The following is a 23,673-nucleotide window of genomic DNA, read 5'->3' as shown; positions in this document are numbered from 1 at the left end:
GAAAGAACGACTATCGCTAAAGCTCCGTATCGTCTTTCGCCATGTCCATTTTGCGAGACATGTGCGAGAGGAAATTATACATGCAGGAACACTGAGAATAGTGCACCAAGAGGAGACTATTGGATCGAAATGAAATTTAGTGGAGATAATGATACAGATGAGAGATTCTCTTGATCGCAAAATCAAGACAAGTAGAGAAATACAGTACAACATCAGTACCACGTTGGACCACGTTTTGCTGCAATAAATACCGCAGCACGGTCCGGCATCGAGTTTGTTAGACGCCTGATGTTGCCCTGAAACAGACTGGCCCCATGAATATTGAACAGCCACTTCTGAATCATGCACAGAGTGGCAGGTCCGCTTCTGGCGTTTCAGCTGGTCCCACACATGATCTATAGGGGACATGTCGGGGGAACAGACCGGCCATGGAACAGTATGAACGTGATGTAGGAAGTCTTGAGCAACTCGAGCGCTACGCGAACGTGCATTATCTTGCTGTAAAAGTGCCCCTGGTAGACCATACAGGAAAGGGGATCGCCTATCGAAGACCATGCTCCCCCCCCCCCTCCCCGCCCATCACGCCAGCTGTGCTGGCGGTGTGGCCCGCGGCAGCGTTGGTGGTACTGTACCGTTCACCAGCCTGCCTCCAAGTCCGTACGGCGGCTATCATCCATCCGAAAAAGGAATCGGGATCCGTCACCAAACACCACGTTTTGCCATTCTGTGGAAGTTCAGGTCGTTCTGGCTAGGCAGCGCTGTAGACGAAGCCCCTGATGACTTGGTGTTAACGACAGCACATGACAAAGACGCCTGGATTGCAAATTTGCGTCCGCATGGAGTCTGGAAATGTTTTGTGGAACAAGTGGCACCGGTAAATCTGCTTGTATCATGGAGTGAGTCGCTGTAGGATGCCTGGTCACTTGAGGCGCGACCCTTCGGTCCTCTCTCCTCGTCGTCTTCCTGGTCACTCCAGGTCAAGTACGTCGCACGTGGGTGCCATCTCGTGATCACTGCTCTCATCATCTGAAGGAACACTCTGAACGATCGACTTGACAACCTATACGGCGTGTCGACCAACGTGAGGTTTTCATGCCGATGATTAGGCCCTTCTCAAACTGGCTTCACTATGAGAACTGCCGTCTAACACGTCTGTCTTGCATTCCGCGCCTACTGAAGTCCTCCTCGAGTCGGGATGTGATCATCGCTTCTACTAATTATGCGCCGTTTAAAAAGGGCCCTCTGCCCGATTGCAACGCCACTGCTGGGGGGTGTATGTAGGCGCACTGGAACCAATCTTGGATCATTGGTATTTAGGATCTCACTGTATTTATTTGCAAAATTTCGCGTTTTTACCTTTATTCCCACTGGATGCGCTATTTTCATTGCTCCTGAGTGTATGATGCCTGTGTGTTCTTAGAACGCATGCTCTCGAAATTTCAACAATAATACTTTCTATGGCTCAGAAAACCTTTCTTGTAGTGCCCACCACTGGATTTTGTTAAGTATCTCTTGTGCTTACTAAACAATCCCTTGGCGAAACGTTCGACCCTTCGTTTCATATTCTTTCCCTTTTCTGTTTATTCAACCTGGTTAGTGCCCCAGACCGATCAGCGATTCTCAGGTAACCTTCTTAAAAGTGTTTTGTACATCACTTCTTTCGTGGATGATTTACGTTCCCTAGATCTTACTCCAGTAAATCTCAGCCTAGTAACCGTTTTACTTACAATTAGTTCGATGTTGTCATTCCACTCAAGGCGCTCCGGAGGGTTACGCCAAAGTATCTTGCGGTTGCTGCCGTTTCCATGCTTGCTCTCCAGTAGTGTATTCGAGCGATGAGTGGTCTCGATGCCTACAGTAATAAAACGTGATTTGTCATTACTGTATGAACTGACCCTCCAAAGTTTGAGGATATTATTTACAGAAGTGAAAACTTTCTTCCCCGGCTTTTTGCCCCTGCTTTTTGGGGCAGCCAGCAGGAGACCTGGCAGGGCAGGAGTGAGTGTCCGTGTAGCCCCGGCGGAGCGCCGTTTACACAGGCGAGCAGCCGGGCTCAGCTTCCGCCGCCACAAAGGAAAGAAAACACGCGGCTCAGGAATCCCTGCGTATGTGTGTGTGTGTGTGTGTGTGTGTGTGTGTGTGTGTGTGCGGGCCTCCAGTGGCAGGCGCCCGCTCCGGTCGCTAGTGGTTAAATATTGTCGCACGTTATTTAACTCGGCCTAAAGCTAAGCGTACACTTGCAGGTAAACACAAGTACAGCAGCTGTTGACTCAAACTCGTTCCCCAAACACAGTTGGCGGCTTAAGGCGCTCCCCTGAGTGCCGGGCGCCGCCGTCTCCTTCGCTTCGTTACGCTGCGCTGCGTCCACGAGAGCAGGCCAGGGCTCACGCACTAGGCAATGAGTACGTCTCTCGAAATCAAAACAATCACGCTTTCTGCGAGAATAAAAGAGAGAAAGAGAGAGGGAGAGAAAGAGAGACAGACAGGCAGTCAGAGAGGGAAGGAGTGAGAGTCGGCGGGGAAAATAGTCTTCTTCACCACGATGATGCTTCACCACATTACGGCGCTGCGTCTTTCCAGTGCCGAAAGTTTCAGCGGAGATAACTGACACAGCAGCAAGTTGCTTGACTTGTATTGAGGACTGGCTTGGACGAACTTTGACATCAGTATTCTTCTGGGAGTGTGTTATTGTTTTAACTGCCTATATACAATGTGTGGTCAAAACTAGAGAAAAAATTCCTACAGTTATATACCCAGTGACAAAAGCCTGTTCCGATATGGACTGCTTTACTTGTGACGAGTAATGGTAGCCTCTGTGGCCGAGGCAAAATGCACAACAGATGGCATAATAAATGGGCACAATTTCCAAGTAAAGGCAGATGCAAATTCTCGAGAAATCACGGATGCTAGGCATCATGATCACCTCAGTATCAATGTATGGGCACCAATTATCGGTGAGAGACACACAGGTTCATGCACTTTACCAGCCAGATTAAAAACACAGTGTATCACCTATTTCTGCCAGAAGAATTTCCATGGCTATGGGAGAACAAACATTGTCCTAGTATGAAAACAAAGACTGGTTTATGCACGACGGGGCACCATCGCATTTTCTGCGGATCGTGCAACAGTAGCTCAAACGCAACAGACGACGCAAGGGATTGGTTGAAGAGGTGCTCCTTCCCTGCCCCCCCCTACCCCCCCCCCCCCCCCCCGCGTCCACGGGACCTGAATTCATTGCATTTATGGCTGTGGAGACATTTCATGGCATTCGTGTATGCTCTCTCCATCAACAATGCGCAGATTTTACGGAAGCGTGTGACCAATGCATGTGGCGTATTCCAGATGGAGTCAGATATGTTTGAAAGACTTCATGGTTTCATTGTAAAGAAGGCCTAAAAGGTGCGTTAGGATGCCTGGTAACTACATGCAGCACTGCCTATAGTGTCAGTTTCTACTTTAAAGACAGATGGGAATGAGATAACAGGAGACGGGAATGAGATAACAGATTTGCCCAGATCTCAACAGATGTTGGTCTCCGGACATAATGGTTATGGAACATTTCTACGACTTTTGACCAATGGTGCATCCTGTAGGAATATGTGACACTTATTTTAACACCCTGTATAGTCTTTTAGTCTGCTATCGATAAATCTGAGCATTACTTTAAAAATTTTAAAGAACTTTATGTGATAACCTCTTCTTATTCTTCCTCTTCTTCATCCTTGCCATTCTCTGAAGAGTCATCACTGTTACGTGGGCGTTGGCAATGATCCTGACCGCTAGTGGCCGGATGACCTTTATAAAGCCACCATTCCCCCCCAGGACAGAAACTGTGTTCCCCATCTGTGTGCGTCTAGAGTAAATGTCTTGTGCAAGTGCGAGAATGTTCTCTAAATGTCTACGTAGCATGTATCTGAGGTGGAATGTGGGTAATAGCCAGGTATTTACCTAGTGGAACGTGGCAAACCACCTAAAATCCACATCCAGGCTGGCCAGTTCAACAACGCTCGTCATTAACCTACGAGGCCGACCCGATCCGGGGTAGGGTCGCCCCTCCGAATCGCGCAAGTGCCGTTTTAACGCGCTCGGCCATACGGGCTGATCATCTAAACACCTAGTGTTTTTTCTCATTACCTTCCAGTTCGTTTGATGAGGCCCGCGACGAATTCTTCTCTACCCTACGTTTTCAACTATTTTTTTTATATATTCCAATCTCTGCCTTTCTCTAAAATTTTTACCGTCTACAGCTCATTCTAGTACGATGGAGGATATTCCCTGTTATCTTAACACATGTCCCATCATCCTGTTCTTCTTGTCAAGGTTTTCCATATACTTCTTTCCTCGCCGATTCTGCAGAGAATCTTCTCGTTTGTTATCTTATCACTACACGCAATTTTCGTCATGCTTCTGTAGAATCATCTCCGAAATGCTTCGATTCTCTTCTGTTCAGGTTTTCCCATTGTCCATAACTAACTACCACACAAAGTTGTGCTCCAAACGCACATTCTCAGACATTTCCTCTTCATATTAAGGCCTACGCTTAACCGCCAGGTTAGACGAGGGCGCTAATGCGCTGCTTCCTGCACTCGGGTAGGCGCGCCGGCCCTGAATCGAATCCGCACGGCGGATTAACGACGAGGGCCGGTATGCCGACCAGCCTCGACGTGGATGTTAGGCGGTTTTACACATCCCACTATGTGAATACCGGGCTGGTCCCTATGTCCCGCCTCACTTACACGACTTGCACACGTTTCAAAACGTTCGCACTAGTTCATGGCTTACACTAGACTAGATGCAGGCAGCTGGGATACACTACTTCCGTCCCAGAGGGGTACAGAGTGGTGACAGGAAGGGCATCCGACCATCCTCTGTCACTCACATCGCCAAATCCATAGTAACAGGGTGAGCCCCCGCTGCAGTGGGACAAAAGCCCAAGAGAATGATGATGATTAAGGCTTACGTTTGATGGCAGTGGACTTCCCTTGGCCAAGAACGCCTTTTTTGCCTTTGCAAGTCTGCTGTTTATGGTTTTATTTCTTCGTCGTCACGGGTTATTTTTGCTTCCAAGATAGCAGAATTGCTTAATTTCATGATTACCAATTTCGATGTTGAGTTTCTCACTATTGTCACATTCGATATTTCTCATTAACAATTACTGAGTAATAAATCACCTGCTAGGGGTGTCTTACTTAAATAAGATGAAATGCAAAGTGTGTCTAAAGTCACTATCCATTTCCACGAAAACGATAATTTGTTTTTCTTTTCTCTGTAGATACTGGTACCTTCGTGCAAGATGTTCTGCCATTGTTTACGCACAGGTACTCAGATTGCCATATGAAGACGCCAGAGCGGAATTTATCCGCATATTCCATAAACCAACCCAATGATGGGCACACATTCGTCTGCTTGTGAACAAAAAGCGTTCCGGCAGTATTTGTGATGAAGCACGTCATGGACGACGACGCGTATCGGCGGGAACAGTACAGCAGATTCAAATTGCCAGTGATAGGAGTCCAAAGTCATGAAGCATAACTGACAGCAAGATAACTACAAAAAATAACCAACAAATGTACACTTAAGTTGCAGGATAATTTTCATTTTACACCGACAACAAAATGAGAGAGGAGAAAAAGGTAATGAATGACAAAGGAAATGTCTGCAACTGTAAAATATTTGGAACATGTGAACATTTTCAGTTAATAATGAAACTATACCTTATGTACAGACACACACACACACACACACACACACACACACACACACACAAATAAGCACACAAACACGGAGACAAAATAAGCAAATTAATGCTCCTGTGTTTATATTTGTCAAACATGTCGGCTCCATCATAGAATTCCACATTCTGAAGTAACCATCCCCTCTTTCCTCTCCGCCAGCGCCCCTCACACACACATAATTGCGGAAAACAACTGATGCACACGGAACTCGTACCAGCATTCCAGCATACACCAAAGAAATGACGCTTCACTTGTCCGTGGAAGACATGCACTGGGTCGGAACAAGATTCCTCCACAGAAACGTCGAAAAACAATAATAATGTATTAATAAAAGTAAGACGTCTTAAACATTCTTGCAGTGTGATTTGGCTTAATCTATTTTCTTCTGGGACCCGAAACAACGATAGTACTATATACGAAGGTAAATGTCTCTTTCGAATTCGCGATTTCCTTTATGTTCATTTCAGAATTGATTAAGTACCCTAAAACCAAAAGAGGGAGGAGAAATGTAATGTTATTCGTTTCACGGAACGTAAAAATGTAGTGATTTGCCAATAATGATTACTTAATAATCTTTAAAGTCCACCACTTTATGTTAATACCTACAAATACCTGGGATAAACATTATTAGGAGATATGAAGTGAGACCATTACGAAATCTCAGTTATACCCAAAGCAGATCATAGCCTCGAATTACTGGTGTGATATTTTTTGTTAGATTACGGACAAACTGCAGACTGTAGACAAAAGAGATCACTGAGTCAATATTTACTCGACCATACTGGGAATTAGAAGAACAAGAGGCAGTCAAATGAGAACGAGACATGTGTAAGATAAGTAAGTAAACTGTTTATTTTTTCAAAAGGAATTGCCATAACTACTAATACATTTATCCCACTGTGAAATAAGACGGTCAGTGCGTTCATGGAAAAATGTTTGCGGCTTCCCATGGAATCATGCTTATACGCAGGCACGCACCACTACGTCCGAAGCAAATCGATGGCATCTATTTCCTTCTTCAGGGCTCCAAAAATATGTAGATCGCATGGGAAGTGATCGGGACTGTATGGAGTTTGTGTAAAGGCTTCCCAGTGGGGACTAACGACCTCAGCAGTTGAGTCCCATAGTGCTCAGAGCCAGCTTCCCAGTGAAACTACTGCATCGTACCCCGCCAATGTGTTGGTAAAGTTCTCGAACACACTGATTCGTAATTGTCTGTTCACCACTTTATTTTACCAGGTCAGTCACTATTCTAGGATTCTATAATAATGAATCAACGTGGTTTGTAGTGTATTTCGTGTGCCCACGGACTTGAAGAGTCTATCGTGGGAGTTTTCTGTTCATTCGATCGATGGTCTTTTCGAAATCTACAAATACCATGTGAAAAGGTTTTGAATGACTATTGCATGTTTCAGTTTTCTGGGAATCGACGGCCTCATGGCTCTGACGTTGTTTAAGCATGTACGCCGATAGAACACCTTGACAGGAAGCTACAGAACTGATACTGAAATATTTCTGTGCCTGTGCGACGTGTTGGATGATTTTCTTCCTGATGCGAGCTTACTCTCAGCACAAAAGAAGAAAGGCTTTCCTACAGATTAAGAACGGTGTGTGAGTGCAATATGTCTAACATTATTGAAAGTTTTCAGGTGAGGATCACAACATATTACACCCAGAGGAAGAAAATGTGCAGTTTATCGCCAGCATACGGACTTTGAGAAATGTCGAATTTTTGGCATTAGTGGTAATGGATCATCATACCGACAGATGGCACAACATTTGGCAGCAGTGCGGTAACTACATAGCGCTTGCTGGCGAAATGGATGTAAAACAAATCTAAAACAACAGTGTGCCAAGAAGAGCATGCATGTATTCTCCAGAATGATACACCATGGAGATGATCGCAGGATTGTTGGAACGACTCTGACGAATGGAATGGATAACAAAGACTGATATATATGGGCAGAGGTTAGAAGCACCGAGCTACGACGAACTTTCAAGTTCTGATTGCTGGAAGATGGATTCAAATCTTGAATTGCCATGCGTCGCTTACCGCTGGCATGACGTCACAGACAAGAGAGACTTGCATTATTTAGACTTAGGGTCTAAACGACGCAACTGAGATACTGAGTTGTATTCTGTGGTATTCACCAAAAGTCACGCTTATGTTTGTGACGTTTATGTCGACGTCAACCTGTCCGTGTACGCCCTGGTGAAAGGTCATATCAAGCAGCGATTCAAGCAAAGGCGTTACCGTCAGGAGCTTGGGAGCAATTTAAATTTTTTGAGTCTTCACACCGTTGAACGTACGTATCCAAACTTAATTAACTGAACATACTAAAAGCTCTTGTGCAGTAAGAAGTAATGGTATGTAGGATTTACTAACGTGCAGTAAATCAATTTCGAGATTTATTTCCTAATGTTGAAGCACTGGTAAGACTTACACCTGTGTGCCCAGCTTCCAGCTTCAAGCAGCAAATCAGAATGCTTTTTTTACTGCTCTACGATGACTGAAGAACCACATATGTCCAACAGTGACTTAGCATTAAGTAGCAGTCTGCAGGGTGTGAAAGTTGCTGTTGGATCAAATAGATTTAAGACGTGTTGCTGGAATATTTATATCCAGTTTTGGCAACAGAAGGAATGTATTTGGATGACTATACGATGAACTGTGTAAGTGATTTTGGCTTAAACTGGCACGTTTTAGGAGTTTTAACTGCCGGTGAAATATACAATCTGAGTCATCCACAGTGTTCCAAAAAGGTCCTAATTTTCAACTTTTTTCAAGAGGATCTCCAGCTTACACACCCTTGACCTACGCCGTATCTAGTGAGTCGCCTCTCCCAATAATTTTGTGTTTGTGACGCTCGTGGATAATTTGGTGGGCCATTGAATATGACAATAGGTCTGGTTTGGTAACTGTTGAAGCAAGGCTCACCATTATGTGTCAAGAGTGATGAATCTTGTGGCCCATCCTTCGTGACCAGAGTACCGAATTTCGTGGCCAGAGCACCAAATGGCAAAGGAAGATGTAAGATGGTCCCCACCATTCAACTACGAAAGATGGAATGTCAATGGTGAATGCAAGACCCTGAGGAATGAATGGATCCAATTGACTGGTCTGCCTGGTCCCCTCGTACGTCATCCATAGATAATGTCTGGGATGTCACGGGAAGACGTATACGTTAATATCAGACCCCAACAAAGAAGGAATTTTCATCAACTGACACAGAATGTGTTCTATGTATGGCTAGCCACTTCTCATGATGGCACAGCTAGGTAGTTTACTTCCATGCCACAACAAACTTGTTGCTGTGGGACTCACTCCTCATACTGAGATTGATGAGGGACAGCTGCTCCAAAACGAATGAAGCTGCAATCGTTTAATATCCATTATGTGATGGAGGACTCCACAATGTAAGATAAATATCGACCTGGTGTGTAACATTTCTCATTTCCGAAAAAAATGGTTCAAATGGCTCTGAGCACTATGGGACTTAACAGCTGTGGTCATCAGTCCCCTAAAACTTAGAACTACTTAAACCTAACTAACCTAAGGACATCACACACATCCATGCCCGAGGCAGGATTCGAACCTGCGACCGTAGCAGTCGCGCGGTTCCGGACGGCGCGCCTAGAACCACGAGACCACCGCGGCCGGCAATCTCTCGTTTCCGTTATTGTATTACACACTGAAGGGAAAGAAATCTCAACACCAAGAAGGAGTTGCGCAACATGTTTCTATATCTGAAAGTTGACGTCTAGCCAAATTTAGCTTTAATCGCATAAGAGTGGCGCTAATAACGCCACTATTAGGATGCTAATCAGGCTTGCTTTAAGTAAGCGCTGAAGCGGTTGTGAGTATTAGTTTGAGATTGGATCTGGTGAGCTGATGTTAGTCAAGGACGTTTTTAACGTAACAAAGACGCCATTATCGACAGCTTACTTAGTTTGGACGAGGTCCTGTAATAGGGCAACGAGAAGCTGGATGTTTCTTCTACGGTATTACAGAACGACTTGGCGGGCATGTAGCTCATAAGAGCGGCGGCGACACGCCCACAGGTGCCTGACGGAGCGGCTGAGCTAAAGATTCCGTTACTTCGCAGAGACTTAGTGAAAACAGTTTCTGGCGGGCTACCAGCGAGGCGTGGGAATGACTTGTGTTCCCAAGTAGTATTGGCGGGCAACTTCCCGCGTTTTCTGCAAAATCATAACTGTGATTGGCTTGCTCAGGGAATAGCTCCGTGACGTAGCAAAATCGGTGAAGAGATTGGCGACAAGTATCTCAATTGGTGGAATATTACTGCGTCGGCAATAGAGGGGAATTTTCTGCCGTTTTCGAGTTGCTGATTGGAACGTTTAACCACGGACACTGTCGTGGTGGTGGGGATGTTCCGTGTTCGGCTTGTGCGGGTGCTCTTGTAGGAGTCGTCTCTCGCCTGTCGGTCAGAGTAGGTTACAAGACGGAGCTCTCGCTGCTTTGGACAACCTGCCTTCCGTTGGCTGTCCAATATACTTTCATTTAGTTGTTACTGTTGGACGAAGTTGCTGAAGTTCCGACTTCAACGTAACTTTCCGAGTACATTTGGCAATTGAGCGTTCTGCGTACAGGCGGCCTATGTTGTCCGTATTGAGCAGTTCTGGCTAAAGTTGACTATATCGGAGTTACTGTGTGACTTCGCTTGTTAAAATCAATCACTGTCTCGTCAGTGATTGTGTAGCGAGCCTTTTTCGTCTCCCTCAGAGGCGCATTTGTGTTGCTAGGAAGTCTTTAGTCTGGAACAACCAGACCAGGATAATTTGTTTCGGGCTACACTTGCGACATTATCATCATCACGACGGGATGTCGAAGAAACCAGCCATCGCTTCCGGTACGCCAGATCGTGTCCTTGCAGTTAAGAAGACAGCTTGGTAATGTATGTCCGCAGCTCCGGCAGATTAGTGAATTTGCTCTGTGATAATCAGAGCTCAGCAGAGCGCGCCTGTTCCCGTCTTTTCTTACTTGGTTCTGTCTTGGATGTTCATTGTCTGAGTTCTCACTACTCTAGCAGCAATTAAAGTTGGGTTGGCTGGGTGTTTCTCTTAAGATTTGAGTTGCAAGGAATTGGCTCCACATACCACTTGGTCATAAATGTCACAATCTAGTTTAGGGACAACCTCACCTTCACAGCATTCGTTTGAGTATCCAATATGACGTATTGTAAATGTTTCGTGTGTTTTGTTTATTATTTTGAGTTTAGTCATAATAACTCAAATTGTTATTTTGGACAGAACTTTCATTCTGTGGATCGGTAAAGCAACCGTTTCATTTCTCACTACGTTAATGAAACTTTGCTTTATTTAATTAATTTCTATCAAATTAAATTATTGCGGGTGCCAAACTCTTTTCTACTCCACTTGCAGGGTCGATTACAGTCAGTTCGCGTTTCTTCTTAATCCATGTGCAACAGCAAAAGTCGGAGTTAGAAAAGGGGGGGCTTAGAGCATCATTTCGACATGAAGATTCCAGAAGAATTTAGTGTTAATTGCACTGCTAGCCCCGGCACCTCGCAGACTATCGTGGTTATCCCACACACCCCGACTGCAAATTTGTGCGTCACTGTGGTGATTCGACCAGCTGTGATGCCATTCATGAACATTATTCCACAGTGTGTTTTCCACTCGTAAAAACACCGCTGCTGCAACGCAACATGCTGTACAGTGTGTCGACATGTTCCTTGGCCTTCCCAATCACCAGATCTGTCTCCAATCGAGCTCATATGGGACGTCATCGCCGGCAAACTCCAGCGTCATCCGTAAACAGCATTAACCGTCCCTGTACTGACCGACCAAGTGCAGCAATCATGGAACTCCATCTCACGTTGTTAGTGTACCAGAATTTCTCTTTTGCAATGGCTTATATCGTGCTTGGATTAACCTGTGATCTTACAGTGTTACCTGGAGAAATGTGTTCCCTAAATGTCGTTACTCTAAATTAATTATTTATTTGGTGTTGCTTTATCCGTCAGTGTACTTACTGTGAGGTGGGGCATAACAGTACTAAAAGCTATCCTGGTGGCAAGAAATCATCTCGCCTCTACAGCTTAGGTCGGCCTGTTTGTATCGCCAGTACCATTAAAGACGCCCAGGAAGCCCTTAAACACGGCCGTCGAGTGAACGTCGCCTACAAACTGCTGGACGGACGAAAGAACGGAGAGGGTGCGATAATCGCCCCTTTACGAAGCGATCGGAGGACCTGCCCGGCGGTGGTTATAACGAGGCAGCCGACAGCTGCCGCAATTACGGGCCGCATTAAAAATGCGTGAAAACACACGCCGCGGCTTCGTCGCCATCAAATGTAACGCGCAGGGACGGCCCTCGCGAAACACCGCGCCTCCATTATGCGCCGCAAATTACACATTAAGGAGCTGCCGTTGGGATCCCAACAGGTGGAGGAAGTCATGCTTTTCTAGAGGAAAAAACCGAACGATTGGACGGCGTCAGTGATGTTTATTTACAGAGATTATATGCAGAAAAATTGGGGGCCTGTCGCCGTGGGCAGATTGTATCTGGCCGACAGAGGGTGGGGACCTGTCGGGTTGTTCTTAAAAGAGCTAATTGAGCAAAATTGGTGGTGCCGTGCGATGCATAATGGGTCCGTTCCCGGACATCTCAGCCCAATTTCAGCGGCCGGCGAGAGGTGGCGGTAATCGTCGGCGGTGTGCTTGTAGCCTCCTCGTGGTGGAAGGTGATACAGTGTATCGTGTGGCCGCGTCCCGTGAGACAAGACAGGTGGGCCCCGTGTGGTTAGTTGTACTTTCTTTCTTTTTCTTTTCCTGTTTCCCTTCCAGTCGGCAGTGCTAGGCGACGCTTGACAGCGACAAGCACCGGTCCGACAGGTGTACAATGGACGGCGCTGACGCCTGTCGTTTCATCTTAATGTCCGGGCGATATTATCTGGCGACTTTCACCGCCGCTTGGCATTGAGTTATAGTCGGTGTCACATGCAGGCATTTTACGTGACTTGGAAAAGAAGGGATGAAAGGTACCCTGTTTCGTGTTTTCTCATTAATCTCGCCCTAAAATGTAACTAGAAGATAATGTAATGACACTGGGAAGTGCGTCGGGCCAGCTCCGTTAAAGATACCAAAAACCTCGTATGATGTGAAGACAGTTGATCGTGTCTGTTTATAGACAGGTGTGAACTGTTTCTTTAGAGCTATGTGTTCTTGTTTGGAATGGTAGTCATAAAAGTCTCATGTTACTCAGCTCACAGCTGGAGGCACTAATGGCTAACCAAGGTGAAAAAAATCTTCATCACAGGAATTTCTCTGTCCGTGTTGTGGGCTAAATTCCAATCCTGTTCTCATCATCTCATGATGTGAAGTCATAACATATTTGTATCTCCTGTTCCAGGAGCATTACCAGTGTAATATGCAGCTTCCTTAGCCATTTACATTGAAGAGCTACGCATTAGGCTGAAATTTAATACAATTCTTTGGAGCAATCGGCCATACATTACACGGTATCTTGCAAACAAAAAAAAAAAATGGTTCAAATGGCTCTGAGCACTACGGCACTTGACTTCTGAGGTCATCAGTCCCCCATAACTTAGAACTACTTAAACCTAACTAACCTAAGGACATCACACACATCCATACCCGAGGCAGGATTCGAACCTGCGACCGTAGCGGTAGCGCAGTTCCAGACTGTAGTGCCTAGAACCGCCACTCCGGCCGGCTCTTGCAAACAGTAGCTGAAAACAACACGGCTTTCATCTTCATAGATATCCAAACACTGTACCACTTAGTCTACTAGTAACCACAATAAGATCATGCGGTGTATCTTCCCAGATATATGATTCAGTCGAGGTATATTTGACTAATAGAGTCCAGTACGTTCTTTTTTAAGCCGACTGATTTACAGACATAGAAGCAACATCGAGTTAATGCTGTTTACGGATGACGCTGGAGTTTGCCGGCGATGATGTCCCATATGAGCTTGATTGGAGACAGAACTGGTGATTGGGAAGGCCAAGGAACATGTCGACACTCTGTACAGCATGTTGCGTTGCAGCAGCGGTGTTTTAACGAGTGGAAGGAAGCCTAATAGGACTTCTAATGTGCTCAATATACACGAAAAAGTTATCCCATAGTATCAGCGGCTCTATAAGGCTGTTCGCCGACGATGTTATTGTATAAATGATAGTTTACAGGGGTAGAAAAAAATGTGGAGAAGTGCGAGATATGTGTGCTTGATGATAGATGATGGAAACCAGCTGGTTGCGCTGTTGTATTTGAGCACGAACGGCACCTGTGCAGCGTCCTCAATATATACTTTGCAAGTGTCAGCCGCGGTCACAACAATGTTCTGCGTGGTTATGAGAGCATTAGGTGGGCGCTAAGTAATTTCGAATGTGGGCAAATTGTTGGAGATCGTATGGTTTATGCTTCTGTAACAATGGGAGCCAAAGTTTTTAGTGCGTCAAGAGGCAATGTATCGAAGATGTATGCCGTATGCAGGGAATGTGGAAAGACATCATCCGGTAAGTCACAAAGCAGACTAAAGCGTGTGTTAAATGAACATGACGGACGGTCATTGAAGAAGCCTGTGACGAAAAATAAGCGGACGACAGCTGCAAAAGTCACAACATAAATGAATGTCAGCACCAAGAAACACGAAGCCACCTCCATAATCAGAGAAATTCAGGGAGAGCTGGAATTCCAGAAACACACATCAGTGATGCAAATGCCCGTAACAGAAAAACGTGGTGCCAAAGCCATAAAACCTACACTGTGGAGCAATGGAAAAATGTTCCGTCGGGTGAGTCTTGCTTCACACTGTTTCCAGCTTTTGGCCGAGTTTACGTCCCAAGAGTGAAACATGACGGTTGTTCGGTAATGATTTGAGCAGCCATAAGGTGGTATTCCATGCGCACCATAGTTATTTTGCAAGTTCGCATTACTGCCAAGAATTATTTGACCATTTTGATTGATCAGGTCCTTCCCATTGTACGTTGTTTGTTGTCCTTTTGTGAAGCAATGTTCCCCGACGGTAATGCCCCTGTTCACACAGCTATCTTTAATTGTGAATGATTGCAAGCTAAGGCCTATAGCTTAGAACGCCCCTTCACGGCAAAACATAAATATAATTGTAACGCATTAATACTGTGTGTTGCAGCATTTGAGTAGAGTTACGTCTTTATGGGCGAGAGTCTGTTTTATTAACTAAGATTACATTTTCTACCTGACTAAACTACTTTAAGAACATCTTAAACAGTTCAGTTCCACGGAGATTCGAGCTGGAATTAAGAAAGAGAGTAAAGAAGTCGTATTTACTGGCAAAGAGCTGTGCACGGTCCGACTAGGATTTGACGATGTTTCGGAACTGTTGCTTTGTTTCACCAAACTACTGGGCATACACGGTTGTTTTCTCTCCCTATCCTTTAGTCACAACTTGCACTATGTCCCTAATGCCTTGTCGTCGATGAGACGTTAAACTCCACACTTCATTGCTTCGGGGGCAACCCTCATCAGGCTTCCAGTATCTTGTATATAGTGTTACCTTTTCGAAAGTTCTAAACAACTGCTCCAAAAACTTTGCTTCCACGTCCCCACGATACACCTAGAACCAGACGAATTTTAATTAGTCTCCCATAAACACAGTATAAGCAAACATACAGGGTGAGTCACCTAACATTACCGCTGGATATATTTCGTAAACCACATCAAATACTGACGAATCGATTCCACAGACAGAACGTGAGGAGAGGAGCTAGTGTAATTTGTTAATACAAACCATACAAAAATGCACGGAAGTATATTTTTTAGCACAAACCTACGTTTTTAAAATGGAACCCCGTTAGTTTTGTTAGCACATCTGAACATATAAACAAATACGTAATCGGTGCCGTTTGTTGCATTGTAAAATGTTAATTACATCCGGAGATATTATAACCTAAAGTTGACGCTTGAGTACCACTCCTCCGCTGTTCGATCGTGTGTATCGGAGAGCACCGATTTACGTAGGGATCCAAAGGGAACGGTGATGGACCTTAGGTACAGAAGAGACTGGAACAGCGCATTACGTCCACATGCTAACACCTTTTTATTGGTCTTTTTCACTGACGCACACGCACATTACCATGAGGGGTGAGGTACACGTACACACGTGGTTTCCGTTTTCAATAACGGAGTGGAATAGAGTGTGTCCCGACATGTCAGGCCAATAGATGTTCAATGTGGTGGCCATCATTTGCTACACAAAAAAATGGTTCAAATGGCTCTGAGCACTATGGGACTCAACATCTTAGGTCATCAGTTCCCTATAACTTAGAACTACTTAAACCTAACTAACCTAAGGACATCACACACATCCATGCCCAAGGCACGATTCGAACCTGCGACCGCAGCGGTCGCTCAGCTCCAGACTGTAGCGCCTAGAACCACCTTGCCACCGCGGCCGGCTGCTGCACACAATTGCAATCTCTGGCGTAATGAATGTCGTACAAGCCGCAGTACATCTGGTGTAATGTCGCCGCAGGCTGCCACAATACGTTGTTTCATATCCTCTGGGGTTGTAGGCACATCACAGTACACATTCTCCTTTAACGTACCCCACAGAAAGAAATCCAGAGGTGTAAGATCAGGAGAACGGCCTGGCCCCAGAGGATATGAAACAATGTATTGTGGCAGCCTGCGGCGACATTACACCAGATGTACTGCGGCGTGTACGACATTCATTACGCCAGAGACTGCAATTGTGTGCAGCAAATGATGGCCACCACATTGAACATCTATTGGCCTGACATGTCGGACACACTCTATTCCACTCCGTAATTGAAAACGGAAACCACGTGTGTACGTGTACCTCACCCCTCATGGTAATGTGTATGTGCGTCAGTAAAAAAGACCAATAAAAAGGTGTTAGCATGTGGACGTAATGTGCTGCTCTAGTCTCTTCTGTACCTAAGGTCCATCACCGTTCCCTTTGGATCCCTACATAATTCGGTGCGTCCGATACACACGATCGAACAGCGGAAGAGTGGTACTCAAGCGTCAACTTTAGGTTACAATATCTCCGGATGTAACTAACATTTTACAATGTTTACAATGCAACAAATGGCACTGATTACGTATTTGTTTATATGTTCAGATGTGCTAACAAAACTAACGGGGTTCCATTTTTAAAAAACGTAGGTTTGTGTTAAAAAACATACTTCCGTGCATTTTTGTATGGTTTGTATTAAACAATTACACTAGCCCCTCTCCTCACGTTCGGCCTGTGGAATCGGTTCGTCAGTATTTGATGTGGTTTACGAAATATATCCAGCGGTAACGTTAGGTGACTCATCCAGTATAACAGTGCCTTTGACTATAAGTAATGTGCCTTGAATATCCTGTTACGATTGTGGCGTTAAGGACTGATATTGATATGAAAGAAGGAGAGAGAAAAAATAATCGCAACACAATGTCATAGCAGCAAGCCGTGGAAAAAAACCAAGATGGCTGTCGGTTATCACATCTCGAACCATGGAATGGATTGCTATCAATGTCTCCATTACTGGAGTAATATTGGACATATTACGACGATCACTAACGTTTCGCATTTGGAATTGAACTTGGTGTCACTGGCCACCCGCCACAAAAAGGAGTTACGAAGAAATTACTGCAAAGAGTTTTCTAGAAAACGTGCCACTGTTAAGATGAAAGGGTCCCTCAAAATAAAGTCAATGGACAATATCAAAGAAACGCTAGGTATATAGAGGAGAATGGACGCTGCAGCCATGCAAGAAATATAAGTAAACTCAGGATTTAGTTACATCAAGACATGAGATTCATTTCATGAGAAACTGAAGAGGATGCATATACGTCAAACGGACAAGTATGGCTCTTGGATTGCTGTGGCGTCACAATAACATAATAACCAACAATGTGGGCGTGTGAGAATGCAAACAACCACCAGTTCTTGACAAAAACTGAGTTTCGTTTCAAAGGTAGTGACGCTCCAGGAACCTCAAGAATGTTTTTGATTTGTAAGGCCTCGATATTCTGCATTCAAAGAAAATATTAAAAATCATGCAGCAATGTGGAACGTGTTTTCTGTTAATTTTATTTCGCTTTCCCTTTGTGCACGTTTCCTGTTAATTTTAATTCTCGCAGCATGCACACAGATAAAGCTGTTTGCGGGAGTTAAGACAGTACTGGCCACGTTATCACGTCTGCTGGACTCTGTTGATAAATACGCCGTTGTCTCTCCGTTACATACGTTTTAGTTAATTCACTATAGGCTTGGAAGGTATTAAGCCGTATGTATGTACAGGATGGCCAATATAATAGGGGATCGAAAAGTGTTTTCGGTAATTCGTGACAATCTAATCGAAACACCATTAGAAAACTATCGGAAACGATTTGAAATACCGGAAAACTTTGGTGACGAGGAAGGAATATCCTACAAAATTCCAAGATGGTTTACTATGCTAACGAGAATTTCGAGATAATTGTGCCAGAACATACATGCATCTTTATCCTCATAAATAGTTACAAAGAAAAACAGCCCTCGTTCACTAATTTTTAACGAATTAACCGGGTTTCAACAAAGCAAGGAGTGCCTTCCTCAGAATTTAAATCAAAGAATGGGCTATAACATGGTCACAGAATTATGACTAAAAACGTTTGTTACAAATTATTAGTACGGAATCTTCGTGAAAGACTAGCAGTATTTATATGTCATTTATAAAATAATAAATATGCCAAAAGGGCATTATTTGAGATAAGAAAAATCGTGATGGCGAGCCACTAAGGGCTGCTCGTTACTTGCGTGGTGCAAGTTGTAAACGGAGTCTTTGTGACTAATGTCCTTTTGGCATATTTATTATTTTATAAATGACATTTAAGTACTGCCAGTCTTTCACGATGATTCCGTACTTATAATTTGTATCATACGTTTTTAGTCATAATTCTGTGACCATGTTATAGACCATTCTTTGATTTAAATTCATAGGAAGACACTCCTAGCAGTGTTGAAACCCGGTTAATTCGTTAAAAATTAGTGACCGAGGGCTATTTTTTTTTTAATTGTAACTATTCACGGTCTCTGAGCGTGCTGCCATGTACAAAATTTTCCTCATAAATAGTCTATCACATCTCAGATAATGCTTCCAAACCGAATTGAGGAGTTTATCATAGGGCTCTGGAGCCAAGATAGGACCAGGTGATAGTAAATACGCTCAGGTCATCTTGTTTTCAAGAAAGATATTTGAACCGATGCACATAATTATAGGGCTACATCACAGACGTTAGTCAGTTGCTGAATTATTTAACATGGCTTACGCTCACGTGTTATGACTTCGGAGAACGGAAACATAATATACAGGGTGAATCACCTAAAATTTTCACCGCAAATATTGCGGAAATGGAAAGTTCTATTGACGTGCGGTTTTCACAGAATGGAATGGTAGTAAGGGGCTCGGATTATTAGCAAATAAACAGACTGTAATAATACTTAGAAAGGTTATTTTTGTGCAATAATACAGTTTTTTAAATGGAACAATGCCTGTTCACGTTAACAAACTAAAAGTAGGGGAAATTATAATGTGATTGCTGTTTGCTGCATGATTCTAGTGCGAGTCGTTTACGAGATATCGTATTTTGGGACGTTCCCACACTGATACTTGTAGAATGCCTATGGCAGCACACACCAAAGATCAACACAAGAGGATACACTAGTTACATGGATTTTGACCAGTGACGAGACAACTGACTCTCACAGGTTGCGTTCAAAATGACAACCGGCAGTGGCAGTACACCTTCCAGTATGTTATGGAACGACTGCTGCACACTGATGGGTGTCATGTATAATTTTAGTATCTGAATTTTTGGTATCTGAATCGATTGTGAGTGAGCAGCGATGTTGTAAGCTGTATCGCAGAAGTTAAGTGAGTATCTTTGAGCTGCGCGGGGGTGCAGCGGAGGAGACTCTGTTTAGCTTTGGTGGAGTCACGGAGTTGAAGTTCAGCTGTGTTACTTAAGCTGATAATATTAAGCACTGTTAGTGAGGGAACTATGGAAATATTATGATCAAATTTAATGTCTCAGTATATCATTTTGTTCAATCGACATGCTTATGAAACCAATTTGTGAAGGAAGAAATCTAATGGAATGTCAGGTAAATACAATAATGATGTTACTTTTTTTCACTACTGCTGCGCCATCGAACTAACTTGGTTCTTGTAGTGAAAGTTGTTAGATTTGAGAGATAGGAAAGTGTATCGTTTGGGATGTTAAGAAGTCCATTAAATTTAAAATCTGCCTTGAGCACCTTTTTGTCAGTATACAAAATAAATAAATAAATAAATAAAAATAAAAAATAAAATAAAAAGACATAGTGTTGTCATTTTGCGCGTATTTCATTTTCTTACCAACTTTTCTCTTACAGTTCTTTTTAATGGATCATCTAAACGACTATATTCGATAAACTGCTCGATTTCCAGTTAACAGAGAACTCATTGCACTTCTCGAGTGTCTCTTTGTAGATACAGTGATTTGCAGCTTTAGTATAGCGGCGCGCAAGACAGCAGTACTACAACGCGTTATACAGATTTGCGCAGAATAGACGTAAGGAGAAAAGATTATGATTTTTTTATTTATTCAATCAGGGCCAACTTATGTTATTCAGAGACAGTTTTTGTGATCAAATTTTGGAAAGCCAGTTACTCTAGGTTTCATGTCCAAGTTAATTATTCAGGCAGTTTATACTGTTCAAAATTCTTGCAGTCAGGTTACTATCTTTTACAGTCTGAACGACTGCCCTTTTCATTACGACAAATAATTATTGTTACTGTGCAGTTTGTCTATCGCATTACGACAGTACAAGTTTCATTACGACAGTTCATTTATTAACACATCGCTGGCTTACAATCAGAAACAGAGTGCTTCAGACACATTTTTATTTATTTAGACAACTTCAGTCTCTATTTTTATTTATTTAGATAACTTTCAACACCTCCTAGCATTTCAGCGGAGATGTCCAAGGAGGCAGCTGTGACACGTCGTTACATATCATCAGGTGTAACTGGTATTTGGTATGTCCTCGTTGACAGTGTCCTTCAGCTTTCCCTACAGTAAAAAGTCTGCATTCTCCAAATCCGGGGAACGGGCCGGCCAATGTACACGTCCTCTGCGTCAAATCCAAGGATTTGCAAACAATTCCTCAAGACATGCTGCAGTATTTCGTGCGCTATTGGATGCACAGCCATCATGTTGGCACCACAGGTCCCTCCTAGTCTGCAGAGGAACGTCTTCTAGCATCCATGGAAAATGGTCTGTTAGGAGGCTGCGATAGCTGTGCGCGTTCAGTGTACCGTTTACGAAAAACGGGCCTATGAGCTAATGGTTCACTATCCCACACCACACGTTTAATGACTTCGGTTTACAGCGCATAGACCATGGCAGATGTCATGTGAGATTCAGTGGCTCAATGACTTGCTGCAAGTCGCTCAATAGGACGGCGGATTGGCATGCTCATTACCACCAGACCAGCAAGCCTGATGCCATGACGATTATGAATATATGAGGGTTGTCTAGAAAGTAAGTTCCGATCGGTCGTGAAATGGAAACCACAGTCAAAACCAGAGACGTTTTATGTGCAACAGTTAGGTACACCTTCCACCTACTTCTCTACATAGTCGCCGATCCAACTTCAAGTTTTGTCGTAGTGTTGTATCAACTTTCCAATATGCTCGTCACAGAAAGCACCCGCCTGTGCTTTCGGCCAGTTATCTGTGCTGCTCTGTGGAAAAAGTTTGTCTTCATTCCCAGCAGTTCTTGTGAGAAGATATGAGACTCAGGAGGAGCCAATTACGGACTGTATTGTGGGTGATCAAACACTTCTCTTCGGAAACGCTGCGGGAATGTCTTCATTGCCCCTGCAGTGGGCGGCCGAGAATTGGCATGAAGAAGGAACTGCTCGACAGTTGTGTTATGGGGGCTGCATGGCACAGGCGAAATCTCTAATCAGGCCCTCATACTTGGTGGGAGACGCTATTCCCTACGCATGTTTATGCGCTCACTGTTCACTCGAAACTGAAAAGAGCGACGCAACACGATCGACGGGTATACTAGAGACACTTCCCAACACATCTGTACAAAACTTTACCGGATTTTCCCGGTGGTTTCCATTTCGCGACCGATCGGAACTTGCTTTCTGGACAGCCCTCGCTCTTCCCACGCACTATTTGCGCATGGGAGAGTGGAGGGGTAATTATTAGGCTACCAAAAGTACCCTCCGCTACACACCGTAAGTTGGCTTGCAGAATATAGATGTAGATGCTGAGCGTATTTAGATATGTCCGCGATCTCAGAACGAAGGGATGTCGGAACGTTTGGGTTCCTAGCATTTCATTTTTTTCATATGGGGCTTTTATGTATACGAAAATCCTCATCAGTGCGTTTAGCAACAGTTACACAGCATTAAGGCTAATTTGATGCTCAGCTGTCGGGCCAATGTTTTCGTCACCCTGTAAGATACGAAATATGGCTAACCCCACTAACAGAAAAACACCACAAATAGAACAGATACTTGTGCGCAAAGTGGGACTCGGGATTGCCACTTCCGGCTTGCACGAGACCACGATGAAACGTATTCTCGCAACAGCCACACCTATGGGAGAGGCAGAAAACAGATATCTTGCGAAACAGCAATGTTTCATTACTATCGTCACTGTGTTTTGCGCTATGAGTGGCATTCTCCAAGTCCAGCAATTACAAACACCTCGCGAGGCCAGGAAGTCCGGAAGCAATTTGGGTGAAGCCGGAAGTACGTGTCCCGACGCAACACAGACGGCGGAGGAATGGCGCCCGTAACGAATTGGACTTTCGTCGATTAATCAACGGCGATGTCTATCTCAGCGATGGGGACGCGCAGCGGCTGTCTCCAGATAGAATCTCGCAGAAATGCTCATTAGCGCCGCCCTTAACATCCCTGCCCGTAACGCAGATAAGTTTGTCTTGGGAGCGAAAACTCGAATGAGTAACGGGGTAGGAACAGCCGCAAATTACTCGCGCGGGCGCCTGTTTGTACGGGTGGACTTAACGTCGAGGTAGTGTTTTAAATTACAGCGGCAAACAATTGTAGATGCTATCGGCCGGACAGAACTTCGCAATTAGCAGGAGAATGGGCCAGCGCGCCCGGATGTGACGTCAGTAATCTCGATAACGCTATCTGCGGCTCCTGAATTCAAAATTTACGAGACGATAGCGCAGTGACTGCATATCGGGGCTTGTCGGCCGTAACTCATTCCCCGTAATAACTAGTGGGGCCTCGGTTTTCTACAAATAGACGCCCGTGGAGTTCCACGATATCTGCTAAGTATATGGTGCTCAAAAAGTAGTGGCTCTGGATGTCCTTCAGCGAGCCTCACTTAGACTCACGCGTGTTAAGTGCGTATGATATTACCGGTTACATTACGGACTTCATACGAGGGTAGAACTGTACACATTACAACTTAAAAGCTGTATGAAACCAAAGCATTCAATGTGGCTTATATACTTCGAAGATCCCCAACTGTTAGAAACTTACAGTAAATATAATCTTCAGGTAGGTGTTTCTTCTAAGATCTACAGAGAGTTATCAGTACGAACGGCTGTGGTAATTCCACTTCAGTGTAATACAAAAACATCTGTATACCGTATCGTTCCTGAGCTTATTTTATGTTTGAAACATGCCTCCCATATTTAAGAAACCCATAATGACTTATGAGGTTAACCGAGCGATACCTGACTCGTTATGTGGATTGGAAAACCGCTTACCAGACTACAATGCTCAGCCGTTAGTAATTTGGCTTGATCCTCAGTCCCCATCTTTGTGGTCAACGCTTCCTTCACAAATTTATTTTTCGTCGTCTTGTGGGGCGGCGGGTTAATAATAATAATAATTAATTGTCATAGTAATCAACCAT

Source organism: Schistocerca serialis, chromosome 5 (assembly GCF_023864345.2).
Source record: "Schistocerca serialis cubense isolate TAMUIC-IGC-003099 chromosome 5, iqSchSeri2.2, whole genome shotgun sequence".
Lineage (NCBI taxonomy): Eukaryota > Metazoa > Arthropoda > Insecta > Orthoptera > Acrididae > Schistocerca > Schistocerca serialis.
Note: the sequence above shows the minus strand (reverse complement) of the source record.